Genomic DNA, 14,560 nt, shown 5'->3' with positions numbered 1-14,560 from the left:
AGTTTTGGGATGGTTTGAAACACAGCAAAGGCTAATTGGTACATCCACAAAGTCAGCTTTAATGTTCTCTGTCTCTACTCCTGTATGTAACCGGGAATAAATTTGCTAAAATCATAAGGCTGAAAAGTAATATAGGTTAAAAGTAAATATGAGTCAAAGGAAAATTCTTCAAACTCTGTAGTAATATATTCTTAACTCTTTAATAAGAGAAGCTAGGAATTAGGAGTTTGAGGTAGAGAAGGATGATGTTTTACGTGCCTAAGTTTTGAGTTTAATTACAAAGTCTTGGTAACTAAATCTTTTTGTTATGAACCAGGGAGGCCTAATTTACGGTTTCATGGGTTTACAGAGACGGTAACAATCACGTGGAGAAGAATCAAGAAGATACAAAGATTTTCAGATTAAATCAAAGGTTAAAGAAACTTTTAGGATGAAATATTAAAAAGCAGATGATTTTACAACTTTAAGAAGACGAATTCAGTTGATTATAAACAAGTTAACACCAGACTCTGGAGCAACCAAATCTGGTGGCCTAGTGAAATGTCCCTTTTCACTGCCTGCATTTTTTTTCCTTAAGATATTTATATATGTACCATTACTAAAATCTGGAATAAAATGATCTTTCAGCAAATTACATTTCTAGCATTTCATTTCCCAGTGGTAATGCCAAATAAAATGCAGATAAAAACATTAAATGTAGCTACCTACTGCTGTAGCACTGGGTAAGATTCCATCCGCAGGCATTCTGATAGGCTCACAATGAGTGCTTTTTGTATTGCTGAACGGTACTGTCCAATCACAGGGTAATTTAGAACAAAAAGTCAAGGTCAGACATTTAATGCTTCCATGAGTGACCTTTTCACTCCCAACCCCTTTGTACAAGCATCTGTATTGGCAAGTTTAGATGCGTCTTTTAAGGAAGTTGTACAATTCCCTCCAGGAGCTATGTTTCCACTTTGAAAGGGCCTCCACGGGGAATGAAGTTTCACTGAAACATTCACAGGGAAGCAAAGTCCTCATTGTCCCCCTGAGAGATTCAATAAGAAAAGCTAAGTACAGTATGAGAGCCGGCAGTTTCCATGGTAAATATTAATGCTCAGCATTCAGGTGCTTATTTGGCTTGGGGGAGTTCAGCCAGAGCCTCTCCTTCCTCCTCAGGAAGAATGTGGGGTCTGCCAAAGGTCAGCTGTATCACGAGCTTCGGGTTCATAATGTACTCAAGTGGCTGTTATGCCTCTGTTATTAGATGACCTCCTGCTACAGAATGAAACTTCCTCTTTAACCCAAATTCCTAAGGTCACATGAAATAAAAATAGCATGCTGTAATAGTGGCTGGAGTAAGTGCTTTTCACATAATGAATGTTCAATAAATGTTATTTGAATTAAATAAATCACTTATTTCATTTCAGGTAAAAACGTGGGCACTAATACTTTGAAGAAAAGAATGTGAGAAACTGCACTTTCCCTCAGTTGAAGATTCAGCAAATATTACCGAACACTCCCCTGTGCCTCCTCCCAGCCCTGTGCAACCCACTATGATGCTAAAAAGGCTCAGAACAGAGCCTCCTCCCTGCACTCCTCACAGCCAGACATCTACGCACATGCTTCTTCCTCGCTCTCCAGCTTATCAAGCACAGGAAGTTCACTACAGTTCCATTTTTATTTTTTATTTTTTGGTTAAGATTCATCAGTGACCTCTGCATTTTCATATACAAAGACACAACTGAGTTCTCAATTTAGTCTATTCATCAGTAGCAACTGATATTACTGACATTTTAGATCTTAAAACACCCACACCCTCTTTTAGTAACCTTTTCCTCTTAGTCTCCTTTGAGTTTAAGGACAGCTTCCCTCCCCATTAGTACTTTTCCCTAGGTAATTCCATGGACTTTCACAGCTTATTACTGCAGAGTTTGTGTTTCCAGCCCAGAAGTCAATTCTCAGTACGCCTTTGTCCATCCATTCTTTAATCCATCCATCCAGAAAATATGATGGAAGCAGTAAATTTCTCTAAGTATGTTAAATCAAAAAATCAAGGTGCCTTATGGAGTTGTCTTGAGAGCAGCCAGAAAGAGCTAAAAGCAGAAAACGTTGAAGGAAGGTGACTCTGGGAATTATTATAAAGATTTAGGAAAGATGAGGCATCTTTCTCTTCATTACAGTTTTCTCCATTCCTGATGATTCTGAAAAGGCTACTCATGGACCATCTCATCAGAGTCAATATTGTTAGTTGTTAAAAGGATGCATTCCCAAGACCCTAAACCAGACTTACAAAATCAAAACAGCTGGGGGTTATTGTCAAGCATGAGAGAGTTTAGGTAGTATTAAGACTCTGAATCTGCTTTTAAATATCACTTTTCCCTCACATCTGTTTTGTGTGTTTTATTCTGTTTGTCTTTATACCTAGTCTTTAATTTGAACCTTGATTTTGTCATTTAACCAGGAGATACTTGTTTTGTTGAGGGCTAAATATTTTTTGGTACTTTCATTGTTTTATGTTTAGATTTCTGTTGTATTGAACTATGTCAATAATCTGAGACATTTCTATATTTCAATTTTAGCACTTTTAAAATAGGCTTTGTTTTTAAGAGCATTTTTAGGTTCACAACAAAATTGACAAGGTCCAGAGATTTCACACATACTCCCTCCCTTCACAAATATACAGCCTCTCCCATTATCAACAGCATATTTTAAATTTTAAATATTTAACATTTTTAACTGTATCTGTAGTCTTGAAATGATGTTAGTTTACTATTTGGCATAGATTTTCTATTATATAATACATATTGTATTTTCAAAATCTCTATTCATCATTTTATGTAGTTTTTTCTATTACTCTACTACTCTTTAATATACTAAGGTATTAAAGGCATAGGAAACTATATTAACAATCTTCATTACAATAAGTAGGATTTTTTTCAATTTTGCCTTACAGTTCTAGCCGGGTTTACTTTACATATTTCACTATTATATTTTTGAGTGCAAGAAGGCTCCTGACTATTATATCTTTAGAGATTTTACCTTTCATGATTATAAAATATCCCCTTTGTCCTTTTTAATGGTTTTCACCTCAAAAGCTACTTTCTATGTTATAAATATAACCACACCTGCTTTCTTTTCTGTTGAGTTTTCATTAGACTGAAAATCTTCATTTAATTGTCTGTACGGTGCAACCTTTATGTGCCATTTTGTTTCTGATTATTATAAGCACAAAGATACATATTAATTCACAGACTACAAGTCTAAGTTATTTAAGGTACAGTTGTTTTCTTTAATGATTGATTTGTCATATTTTCAGTCAACATGTTTTTCTTTTCAATTGATTAATGTTTATTAATGTTTATTGGTGGTTTTTATGTTTCTACTTTGATAAGTATGGGTTTTAATATGTTTATTCGTTCTTTTTTTCTCCTGCATTTATTTACAATTTCTATAATTCATTATCAAACAATCAATTAATAACCTTTTGCCACGTTTTTCTCCTACAATGTATATAAAAGATGTACGTGGGATATTTGTGGTTAGGTATTCAACATTACCTCTCATCCACTGAATAAGTTCCAGGATATATCTTTTGTACTTGTATTTTGTTTTAATTTTGGTCATCTTTATTGATGCTTTTCATAATGCTCTTTTCACATAAAAGCATGCCCTCTACCAGAAACCAAATCTACCAGAAACCAATCTACCAGTGCCTTCATCCTGAGTTTCCAGCCTCCAGAACACTTGTTAATAAGCTACCTAGTTTATGACATTTGTTTTGGCATCCTGAAAAAACTAAAATACTGCTATATCATTTGCGTATGGAATCACGCCTGACAGAGAAAATATTCACCAAGTTTTTATGAAAAAAAAATGCATATATGAGGGACAAGCAAATAAACATCATAACAAGTTGCTACTTAACACAATATTGACTATGTTTTCTTATTTTCTTACTTTTGTATTCTTGATGCTCTGGCATCTGATTTCTCGCTAATCCATGAGAGAGTGCTTTTCCAGGGTGAGCGAATTTCTAGACATAGCAAACCACACCTCCCCCCCACCTCCTCCAAGCAGGATTCTTTCGATCTGCAAATGTGGGCTTTGGAGTGGTACATCTGAAGCTTCCTGGTTCATAGGTAGTGCCTCCCTTAGTGGGTCCTCTCAGGATAAAAGGAGAGAATGAACTCCCTTGGGCCTATTTTTAAGGACCTTAATCTCATTCATGAGAGTTCTTCCCAAAAGCCTCATTTCAGGTACCATAACCTTGGGGATTACGATGTCAGCATATACATTTTGATGGGATGCAAACATTCAGACTATAGCAAGCAGTGACCAACCTCCCTGCTCCTGTGCTGCTTAACATCCTGGTAGATGGCATAGACAGTCATGTAAAAAAAAATTAAAGTGAAATTCTGTAATGGAAATAAAGCGGAGTCACGTGAGTAGACCAGATTGGTATTTTAGCTAGGACAGGAGAATGACTAAAGCTTCCATAAGGAGATGACCCTTAGCAGAGACCTGAATTAAAAGTGAAAACCACCATGTAAAGATCTGAGGAAAGAGTCCTGTAGGCACAGGGGGCCACTAGTGTGGTGACAATCGAACTGTTGGAATCTTGGAATGTTCCATCTGGGAATGTTCAGGGAGCTGAAGGTTGGTGGGTGTGGGTAGGAGCCCGGTGAGGAAGAGAACGGTGCAGGATGAGTTCAGAGAGAAAGCAGGAGCCAGGCCATGCAGAACTTTGTACAGGGTGTGTGTTAGTTTCCTAGTGATGCTATAACAAAGTTCTACAAGCTGGGTGGCTTAAAACAACTGAAGTTGTTAGTCTCATAGTCCTAAAGAATAGAAGACCAAAAGGAAGGTGTCTTGCGGCCATGCTCCTTCTGAAACAAAGGGAAATGCATCTTCGCTTCTTCCGAGTGTTAGGTTGTTTGCCGGCAGCCTTTGGTGTTCGTTGGCTGGTAGGTGCAGCATTCCACTCCTCCATCTTCACATGGTCTTTTCCCTGTGTTTCTCTGCCATCACATGGTGGTCTTCTTATAAAGACATTGGGCATATTGGATTAAGGATGCACCCTACTCCAATATGACCTCATCGTATTGTAACTAATTATGTAGTCAATGTCTTGATTTCCAAATAAGCTCACATTTTCAAGTACCGGGAGTTAGAACTTCAATATATCTTTTAAGAGAAGGACATAATTCAACCCCCAAAAGAGGTGATTGCTAAGCTATTGAACAGTTCCTACAATGTGAAACTTACAGAATTTGCTGATAAAAAATGATGTGGGCATATAAATGGGGAAAAAGGCATTAGAAACAATTACTAGTTTTCAGTACCTAATACCTGGATCATTAGTGTGGCCATTTAGCAAGATAGATAGACTAAGGCAGGAATATGTTTGATGGTGTAGAGAAGTCAAGAGCTCCATATTAAACATAGTAAGTTTAAATGCCTGCTGTACACTAAGTGAATAAAGCTGTTGGAATCCCACATCTGTTTCTCTGGTAAGTGTTTTAGGTTGGAGATTATACTTGGGGTTCACTGGCATTTCTGGCAACATTGAAAGACTTGGGGCATCACTAGCAGGGTAATGAAGGTGGAGAAGAGAACAGGCTGCTGGATTCAATCTCCAGCTCACCAATATTTAGAAAAGACATAAGCCATGAAAGATACTGAGAAGAAAAATTAACTGGTTCAAAACAATCAGAGACTGTTGTATCTTCAATACAAAGAAAAAGATGTGTCCAGAGCTGGTCCCTGGTCAACTATATGAAATGGGATTTCAAAACCAAGTAAAGCAATAATGGAAATTTTTGACTCATCTAAACTGTCCTGGGTCAAATGGGATTCCAAGTGCGTAATGCAGAAACACTTTCACATATTCAATACAAGTTATTAAATTATGCACACAGAATAAATTGAGTATTTGTATTCGTTTTGCTTTTGTTTTATATTGCGAATGTTTTTTCCAGTGATCAATCATGTTGAGCACACTTTCATATACCTGTTTGCCATTTGTGTATCTTCTTTTGAGAAATGTTTATTAAGATCTTTTGCCTATCTTAAATCAGATTATTAGATTTTTTATTAGAGTTGTTTAAGCTCCTTATATATTAAATTCAATAGAAGGAAAATAAAAATAAGGATACTGACTTAAGTGCTGTAAGGGTTCCTCACAGTGGCATAATGATGTTTGGGCAGTAATTAGTTAGATAAAAAAGGATCCAGGACTTGTCAGAAAAGAAATTAGATATAAAATTGCACACAGTAAGAATGTCCAAGGAACTGTGATTCCACATCTATATTCACACTCTATTCACATGTTCTTTGTATACTGTTGTCTACTCCACGCCCAAGTTTTCCCCACAACCTTTAACGTTGTGTCATTTCAAATGCCATGGACTCTTGACACCAATGTCAGGTTAAATATATCCAGGAGTTATGACTGAAGGGTTTTGTTGAGTTATTTCAATTGATCTGCATTACAAAATGCTCTGTGTATATGGATCTTTGGCCTTTGAGATACTGATCCTGTTCCTAATTTTCATAGTTTGACTCTGACACCGAGTCTTCACTTCTGGCAGGTCCCATCCCTGAGGCGAGAGATGGTTTTGGAAATCTCTCTCCTCTCGTTTTAAATATCCTACGCATGGCAAAAACATGCTAAGATACACATAAATGCTTTGTAGAAATTGAGAAATGTTAAAATTTTATGTTTGCAAGAACACAAATCTTTTTCAAGTAAAGCTAATCTTGTGTATATTTTTGTTAATATAATGTTAAATAAGGGTCATTATTGTTATCATCAAATATTACCAACAGATTCTTCCAAAGTTTATAAGAATAAATAATACAGGCTGGGAGCAGTGGCTCACAGCACTTTGGGAGGCCACGGCGGGTGGATCACCTGAGGTCAGGAGTTCGAGACCAGCCTGCTCAACATGACAAAACCCTGTCTACTAAAAATCCAAAAAATTAGCCGGGCATGGTATCGGGTGCCTGTAATCCCAGCTACTTGGGAGGCTGAGGCAGGGGAATTGCTTGAACCCAGGAGGCAGAGAGTGCAGTAAGCTGAGATGGTGCCACTGCAGTCCAACCTGGGCAACAAGAGTGAAACTCCGTCTCAAAAAAAAAAAGAATAATGCAAAATACAATACTTTAGAATATAAACATGCAGCGTTTCTAAATTTATTTTAATGTGTTGTTGTGACCTCCGTAACAAATCTAATGAGGAAGTCTTTTACCACAAATATAAACCAATCCAATTTTTGGATAGGATAAAGTACAACAGGTTGAATTCAATACCAACTCATCATGACCAAGTACTATTCAAGCCAACACTGCAAATAGGACTCAATTCTAAGAAAGCCAACACTATATCACATGAGTATGCCAAATAGCTACTAACAATAGCAATTGCTATATGTACTTTCCATGGGACATTCTTCTCACATTGAATTGCATAATTATCCAAGTTTATTTTTGCTATCACTCTTCACAGCAGAGAGAAGTAATTCATAAATCACAGAAAATGCTATTGGTGCAGAAATTATCCAGGTAGTTTGAGTCTATACTAGTAATGCCTCTCATAGTGAAATCACTTGTAATCTCCTTTATAACTTTTAACAATAACTGTCTATAAAATTCTTATTAATGCACTTATCAACCCATCATCTAGGTTTTGAGCCCCTCATGCATCAGGTCTTTTTCTGTATACCTTCGTAATAAACCTGCATGTTCTACAGGTGTATCCCAGAATTTAAAGTAAAAATTTTTAAAACATAGAATATCCATATCCCATTAAATATTTAGCTTCATGATATTCTCTTGTCATTATAAAAGAAATTCTTATTAACAGAATAGCACATATGATAAAATGTAATACTACAGCCAGTGGAATTAAAATAAGGAACATAGCTATGTGAACTCCTACCTATCTTTGAGCTTAAACATTGGCCTGGAAATCCAAGCCAATTAAATGAAACACAAAAATGTAATTTTAAAAAAGGTCTATTATATATTTAGCTTAAACTGAGGATTAAAAGACATTCTAGATGCATTAATGAATAAAAGTGGAAAATAAAGGTAAACACCTATTTGATACAAGAGGGAAAGGATTTACTAAACATAAAAAAATGGAAATAATATGAACATAGTTATATATTTTTAATGTAGTCTGGTAAATGACATTGAAAACAATCAAATATCAAATAAAATCAAATAATAAACTTACGTAAGTTGACAAAAGAGGGATATTGTAAATTCCTAAATACCTTGTACATATTGATAAATAAACACCATTACCCTCATTATTACAGATGAACAATACACATTTTCAAAAAAGGAAATAGGGTTTTATGTACAAAAATGTTTAGCTTTACCATCAATTAAAAAAAAAAAAAGTTTTGCAGAATGTTCCCATTTTTTAGCTGTCAAATTTGTCCCCTCATCCCAAAATCCAGTTTTCACATAATTATATGTCAATAATTACTTTCATAAATAATTGGTCAGAGACTAAAAAAAAAAATTTCTGAAAGACAGTTTACCAATAATAATTAAATTTTGCTTCTTTGTTTACTTCTTTGACTCAGTAATTCAACTTCTAGAATACAAACAACACTGGGCTCAGTGACTCATGCCTGTAATCCCAACGCTTTGGGAGGTCAAGGCAGGAGGACTGCTTGCGCCCAGGGATTTGAGACCAACCTGGATAACATAGTGAGATTCTGTCTCTAATTAAAAAAAAAAAAATTAACAGGATGTGGAATAATGTGCCTGTCCCAACTACTTGGGAGGCTGAGGTGGGAGGATCGCTTGAGCCCAGGAGGTCAAGGCTGCAAGTGAGCCATGATCACCCCACTGCACTCCAGCCTAGGTGACAGAGCAAGATCCTATATATAATATGGGAAATGTAATCTTAGGCATTTGACATAATACTTGAAACACCTAACAAGGCTGCTATTCAAGGTGTCTCATAGGAAAGCTTAGTCTAATAAATTATTCTGCAATGGCTGGTGTAGCACATGTCATATGTATGCATTTTTAAATATTTGGTCTATTTGCATTTTCTAATATTTGTAACAGAAAGTATATTAACCTAAAGTAAAAAAATCAAGAATCCCTTCATATGTGCATATACATAGCACACATTTAGTATATGTAATAAATAAATAAATAAATGAGGTTGAACTGAGACTGCCGACAATGCTTATGATGCTATTTAAATCTTTTTTATAGGGAATATAGTTAAAAGATATGCAAATGCCAATGAACACATTAAAACCATTTATACTTCCTACCAAAAGAAAAATTAAGACAACCATGATAAAGCTTTTTGAAACTAGCCCAATCGTCCCACAGAACTGATCTTCATGGTCTCTGTTGAATAAACATGGAAATTTACCCTCCTAGTCTTGAAACTTGAGAAACTCACATTTGTCTTGTCTAAATCCCTTCTCAGGAAACCAATCATCAGGCTTCCCAGATGGCATCAAGGCGCTGAAACTTAGCAGGTCACCACATCTGGACAATGAGATGCCAGACCCCTTCACCTGTCGTGATTGTCTAACTGACCACTGGCTGCCTGTAGACCAACTCCTTTTCCTTACCCCTCCCCCTCGTTCCTGTTTTCCCACACATGGTAACGTTTTTTCTCTGATATACAATTCCCTTATTTTAGTTGCTGAGAGAGATGGATTTAGAGACTCCTCTCCCATCTGCTCGGGTGCAGCACCTGATTAAAATCTTCTTCCCTGGCAATACTCATTGTCTCAGTGATTGGCTTTCTGCGCAGCAAACACCAGGACCAAAACCAAACCCCTGGCATTTCGGTAACATTTTCACCAACATTATTAGCATTTATATATATATACACACACACACACACACACACACACACACACACACACAAATGGTGCTGGGGCTGAGGAAAAACGTTATCATAGGGTTTCCGTGGCCATCAGCATGGAGCCCATGCAGGTTTTGTGGTGGCTATTCCTGTGCTTACTACTGTTGCTGAGGAAGCGCTATAAACAACCTAATTGCTTAATAATATGAAACAGTTAAATGAATTTATGTAAAATATTTACGTGAGGAAACCCTCATGATATGCCAGTTTTATATATACATACATATACACATACACAGCTACACACACACACATACACATAAAACCAAAATACTAAATAGTGGTTAGTCGGAAGTGATGAGATTATTGGTGATTATTGTATGTTTCTTTAAACTTCTCTGTATGCTCTACAATGAGTAATGTTAAATTAACTGTAGAAAAATAAGCCTTGTTATTTCTTAATGCTTTTATTCCTCCAACTCTAATATAATTGCTTTCATTTTTATGCATTCCCTTACACTATTTAATCTATGTTACCACACGTGTTATGTAGATACAGTTAAAATATACAGTTCTGTTCTTTTTAAAAAATTTTATGCATGTAAATTTTTCCATGTTACCTTTCAATCTTTATATTCATCATTTTAATGACTACACAATGCAGCCTTGAGTTACTATGGAATATTTATTTAACTTATGTAATGGTATAAAGTTCATCTGTTTTCCCCATGTTTTTGCCTTAAAAATTAAACTGCTATGAAAATATGTTTTAAAAATTTATTTTACTTTGTCCAGATTCTTTCCTTACAATACCTGTCCAGCAGTAGGTGAGTGATGTTAAATGTGAAGAACGTTTTCTTCTGACTTCCACTACCTATCATAATACTCTCATATCTAAGAAAATTGCTCTGATGCACCACATTCTTGGCATTGCAAAACTGTATTCAGCTCACTAAAGCCTCACCAAGGCTAAATACCATCGATTTTTTTTAAAAAACAAACTAATATATGCTACATTGACAACATAAGAATTGCCTTAATAACATAAATATTACCTTAATATTGCTTTAATTGTATTGAGTATTTGATCACACTTCTCACTCTAATATACTCTTATTGGAATTTTTTAAAACTGTTAATTTTTCATTTTAAAGTCATCTATAATCATTTTGGATCTTGATTTAAAAAACGATAAAATAATTTTAAAAACATATTTTAATGGTAGACTAAGTATAAAATTTTAGAAAATGAAGTATTTCACATTATGTTCAGGGCGAAAAATGATTCACTGTCTGTAGTTTCACTAAGAAAACAGTCCATGCTTTTAAAGGATTTTTATAGAAATATCTAGGAGTGAGTGAGGCTTTTGGTTTGTGCTTTAAACGCTTCCGCAAATTAAAAATTGCAGAAAAAAAGAAAAGCCACACAAGAGATACAGCAAAATTGCCAAAATCATGACACTGACATCTTGTTGATGAGTTTAGGGGGATTTATTGTATCACTTTCTTTACTCCTGTGTATCTGCCAATATTTACATATATTTTCAAATACACTAAAATGTATAAGTATTTGAGTAGACTTTTAAAACATTTTATATAGGTCATATTTGTTGGAGAAAGACACAGACATATATTCTTTCTTTCAGATTTGGAGACCTGATATGTTAAATACCATGTTTTAATTTTTTCATGAAAAATTGATAATAAGGTTTAAAGTCCTTGAGTAATATCTTTCTTTACTTTTTCTTAACGGGTGAGCAGGCATCTCAGCAGTAACCTTTCCACAATAAACATGTTTGCCTTTCTGTCATTAACATTCACTTTCTCTGTTTGTGATTCTGACAGCTCAGAGGATTAAATTCTCCATGTATTGATTTTGATGTGCTCCTTGTCATGTTTTGATCAAAAGAAACATCATTTTCCTTCTGCAGTGATAAGGTACAGTAGGTAGACTTCATAATCTTTCACAAAAGCCATTTCCAAATTGTTTCCCCTTTCCTGACAGCCACATACATGTTATTTCTCCTTTTGAATTATAAATTAAGGTGCTGCCATTTATTAGAAATGAAGATGATCATCTTTTTTCCTTTGGGTAGAAAGGGCCAAATAGATTGCTGAACCCCAAACTCAAAGACAGTTTTATGGGCAACAGTTTAAGAATAGCTATTCAGAACCAAATTTTAATTGACTGTTTTTTTAAAGAGTCATCTATGGACTCAATTAATGGGTAAAGGATCAAAGACACTATTTTGGTTTTTAAATAAATGCGCAATTGAACTGCCTTCAGTGGAAAAGGAGAAAACCGGTATTTGAGGCCTATGCCCTAAGTCACAAGCATTAGCTCTGTAACTGGGACTTGAGCATTAGGTAACAAAGAAAGAACCGAGGGATTCTGCAGTGTTGCATGGCTGAGTGACGGGTGTGTCCTGAAGCTCTCTCCTGTCTCATCCCAGACTCTACTGAGCAATTTTCCTTTGTAATGAGGAGGATCTGGGTGGTGATCCCCAAACTCACTCACTCCTGGTGGGGAGGCAAAAATGTACTTTTCTACCCACTAAGAATTTTCCGCCAGGCTTGAGAATTAAACTGAAAAAAGATTACCAGGAAAACAAGCACACCGATTAACTTTTACATGACATAGAAGCCCTTTTAAAGAAACGAAGACCCAAACAAGTGGCAAAACCTACATGCTTTTATATTAAGTTGGATAAGGAGCAACAACTGTGTGAAAGTAACTAAACTATGTGGGGAGGCTGAGGGAAGGAAATTCTTTTAACAAGATTCATTTGTACAGAATTTCTTCCACTTCAACTTCCCATTGCTGATAAGGTTAGTCTCTTTTTATGGATGCATAGCATTCCATGGTGTATATGTACCACATTTTCTTTATCCAACCTTTCTTTGATGGGGACTAAGGTTGATTCTGTGTCTTTGCTACTGTTAATAATGCTACAATGAACAAGGATGAGATTACGTCTTTTGCAGGAACATGAATGGAACTGGAGGCCATTATTCTTAGCAAACTAACAGGAACAGTAATTCAAAACCACATGTTCTCATTTTTAAGTGGGAACTAAATGATGAAGACACATGGACACAAAGAAGGTAACAGAGACACTGGTGGGGTCTACTTGGGGGTAGAGGGTGGGAGGAAAGAGAGGCGGAACAGAAAAGAAACTATTGGCTACATGGCTTAACACCTGGGTGATGAAATATCTGTGCAATGAGGCTGGGCGCGATGGCTCAAGCCTGTAATCCCAGCACTTTGGGAGGCCGAGACGGGCGGATCACGAGGTCAGGAGATCGAGACCATCCTGGCTAACACGGTGAAACCCCGTCTCTACTAAAAAATACAAAATCTAGCCGGGCGAGGTGGCGGGCGCCTGTAGTCCCAGCTACTCCGGAGGCTGAGGCAGGAGAATGGCGTAAACCCGGGAGGCGGAGCTTGCAGTGAGCTGAGAACCGGCCACTGCACTCCAGCCCGGGTGACAGAGCGAGACTCCATCTCAAAAAATAAAAAATAAAAAAAAAAAGAAAAAAAAATGGTATAGATACTTCTATGGTACCATTTTAAGGAGACAGATAGTACCCCTAAAATGTATATTTTGTAATCCTATCTCATAATGTTATGATATTAGTAGACAGGGACTTTGAGACATAATTAAATAATGATGGCAGAGCCCTTATAAAAAGTATTAATGTCCTTATTAGAAGAGGCACCAGAGCATTGACTTGCCCCTTCTACCATGTAAGGACACAGAGAAGGTACCATCTAGGAGCCAGGAAACAGCCAGTCACCAGACACCAAATCTGCTTGTGCCTGGACCTTGACTTCTCAGCCTCCTGAGCTGCGGGAAATAAATTTTTGTTATTTTCAGCTATGACATTTTGTTATAGCATCATGAACAGACTAAGAGGGATATCTTCCCTGTCAAACTTGCAGTATTGTTAGAAGACTCAAAATAAAACAGGAAAGTAGATGTTAAAATCTGTGCAAAATGTAAGGCCACTTAAAAGTAGATTATATTTCTGCATTTAATGCTGAATTTTGGCCCAATTAATTTTTAACAATTGCACTGTTTCAATCCTCATGTTTCTGGATCCAATATTGCCTTAAATGATATTTGTTACATATTCAGTGAATTTTGGGAGATAGAGAATCCTCCTTAGTTGGGATTGAGATATTCCTAGTTATGCCCTAAGCCTTATATCCCTACGAAAAGATTAGTGTGCAGGAAGATGGAGGGTCCTACCCTAAGCGGACAAGCCAACAAACGATCCTTTGACAAGTTGCCACTCATGTGATCAAACATGGATTTCATTAGCCAGACCTATTGTGCCAAAAGTAATGTAATTCTTTTCTGGACCCTAAAGTGTTTCTCATTTTCAGGGGATTCTTGCATTTGCTGAACTGTCCCTGAATGCTCATTAATTTCGGTGTGAGGCAAATGTCAGCTTAAAACTAAAGGTGACCTAAATGCCAAGGCACCCTAAGACTATTAAAATAAAGAGTGCTCATGAATTAATGAGCCTAATGGACACTCATTGTATATGCAGAACCTGAGGCTGCAGCTCCCTTTGCCCTCATTCACAGGCTCCGGAAACCCAGGCATTCCTTAGCCACCAGGTCACAGGGTGCAAGACAGAGCTATTTGGTTATGATTTACAAAACGAGTTGGCATTATTATTTTAAATGTTAATCATGCACATCTAAAGCACTTGGGCC

At 36.4% G+C, this 14,560-nt stretch overlaps 1 long non-coding RNA gene across 1 annotated transcript; it reads left to right on the top strand.

Annotated features, from left to right (window-relative positions):
• The first annotated feature begins 4,654 nt into the window (after positions 1–4,654).
• On the top strand, positions 4,655–12,863 carry LOC108533021 (uncharacterized). Its single transcript, XR_001886620.1, has 3 exons — positions 4,655–4,946; positions 11,680–11,772; positions 12,820–12,863. It is a non-coding gene; the product is annotated as an uncharacterized LOC108533021 (long non-coding RNA).
• Positions 12,864–14,560: the final 1,697 nt, after the last annotated feature.

This window comes from Rhinopithecus bieti, unplaced genomic scaffold (assembly GCF_001698545.2).
Source record: "Rhinopithecus bieti isolate Rb0 unplaced genomic scaffold, ASM169854v2 scaffold_10223, whole genome shotgun sequence".
Taxonomy (NCBI): domain Eukaryota; kingdom Metazoa; phylum Chordata; class Mammalia; order Primates; family Cercopithecidae; genus Rhinopithecus; species Rhinopithecus bieti.
Note: the sequence above shows the minus strand (reverse complement) of the source record. Positions and strands in the feature narration are given on the sequence as shown.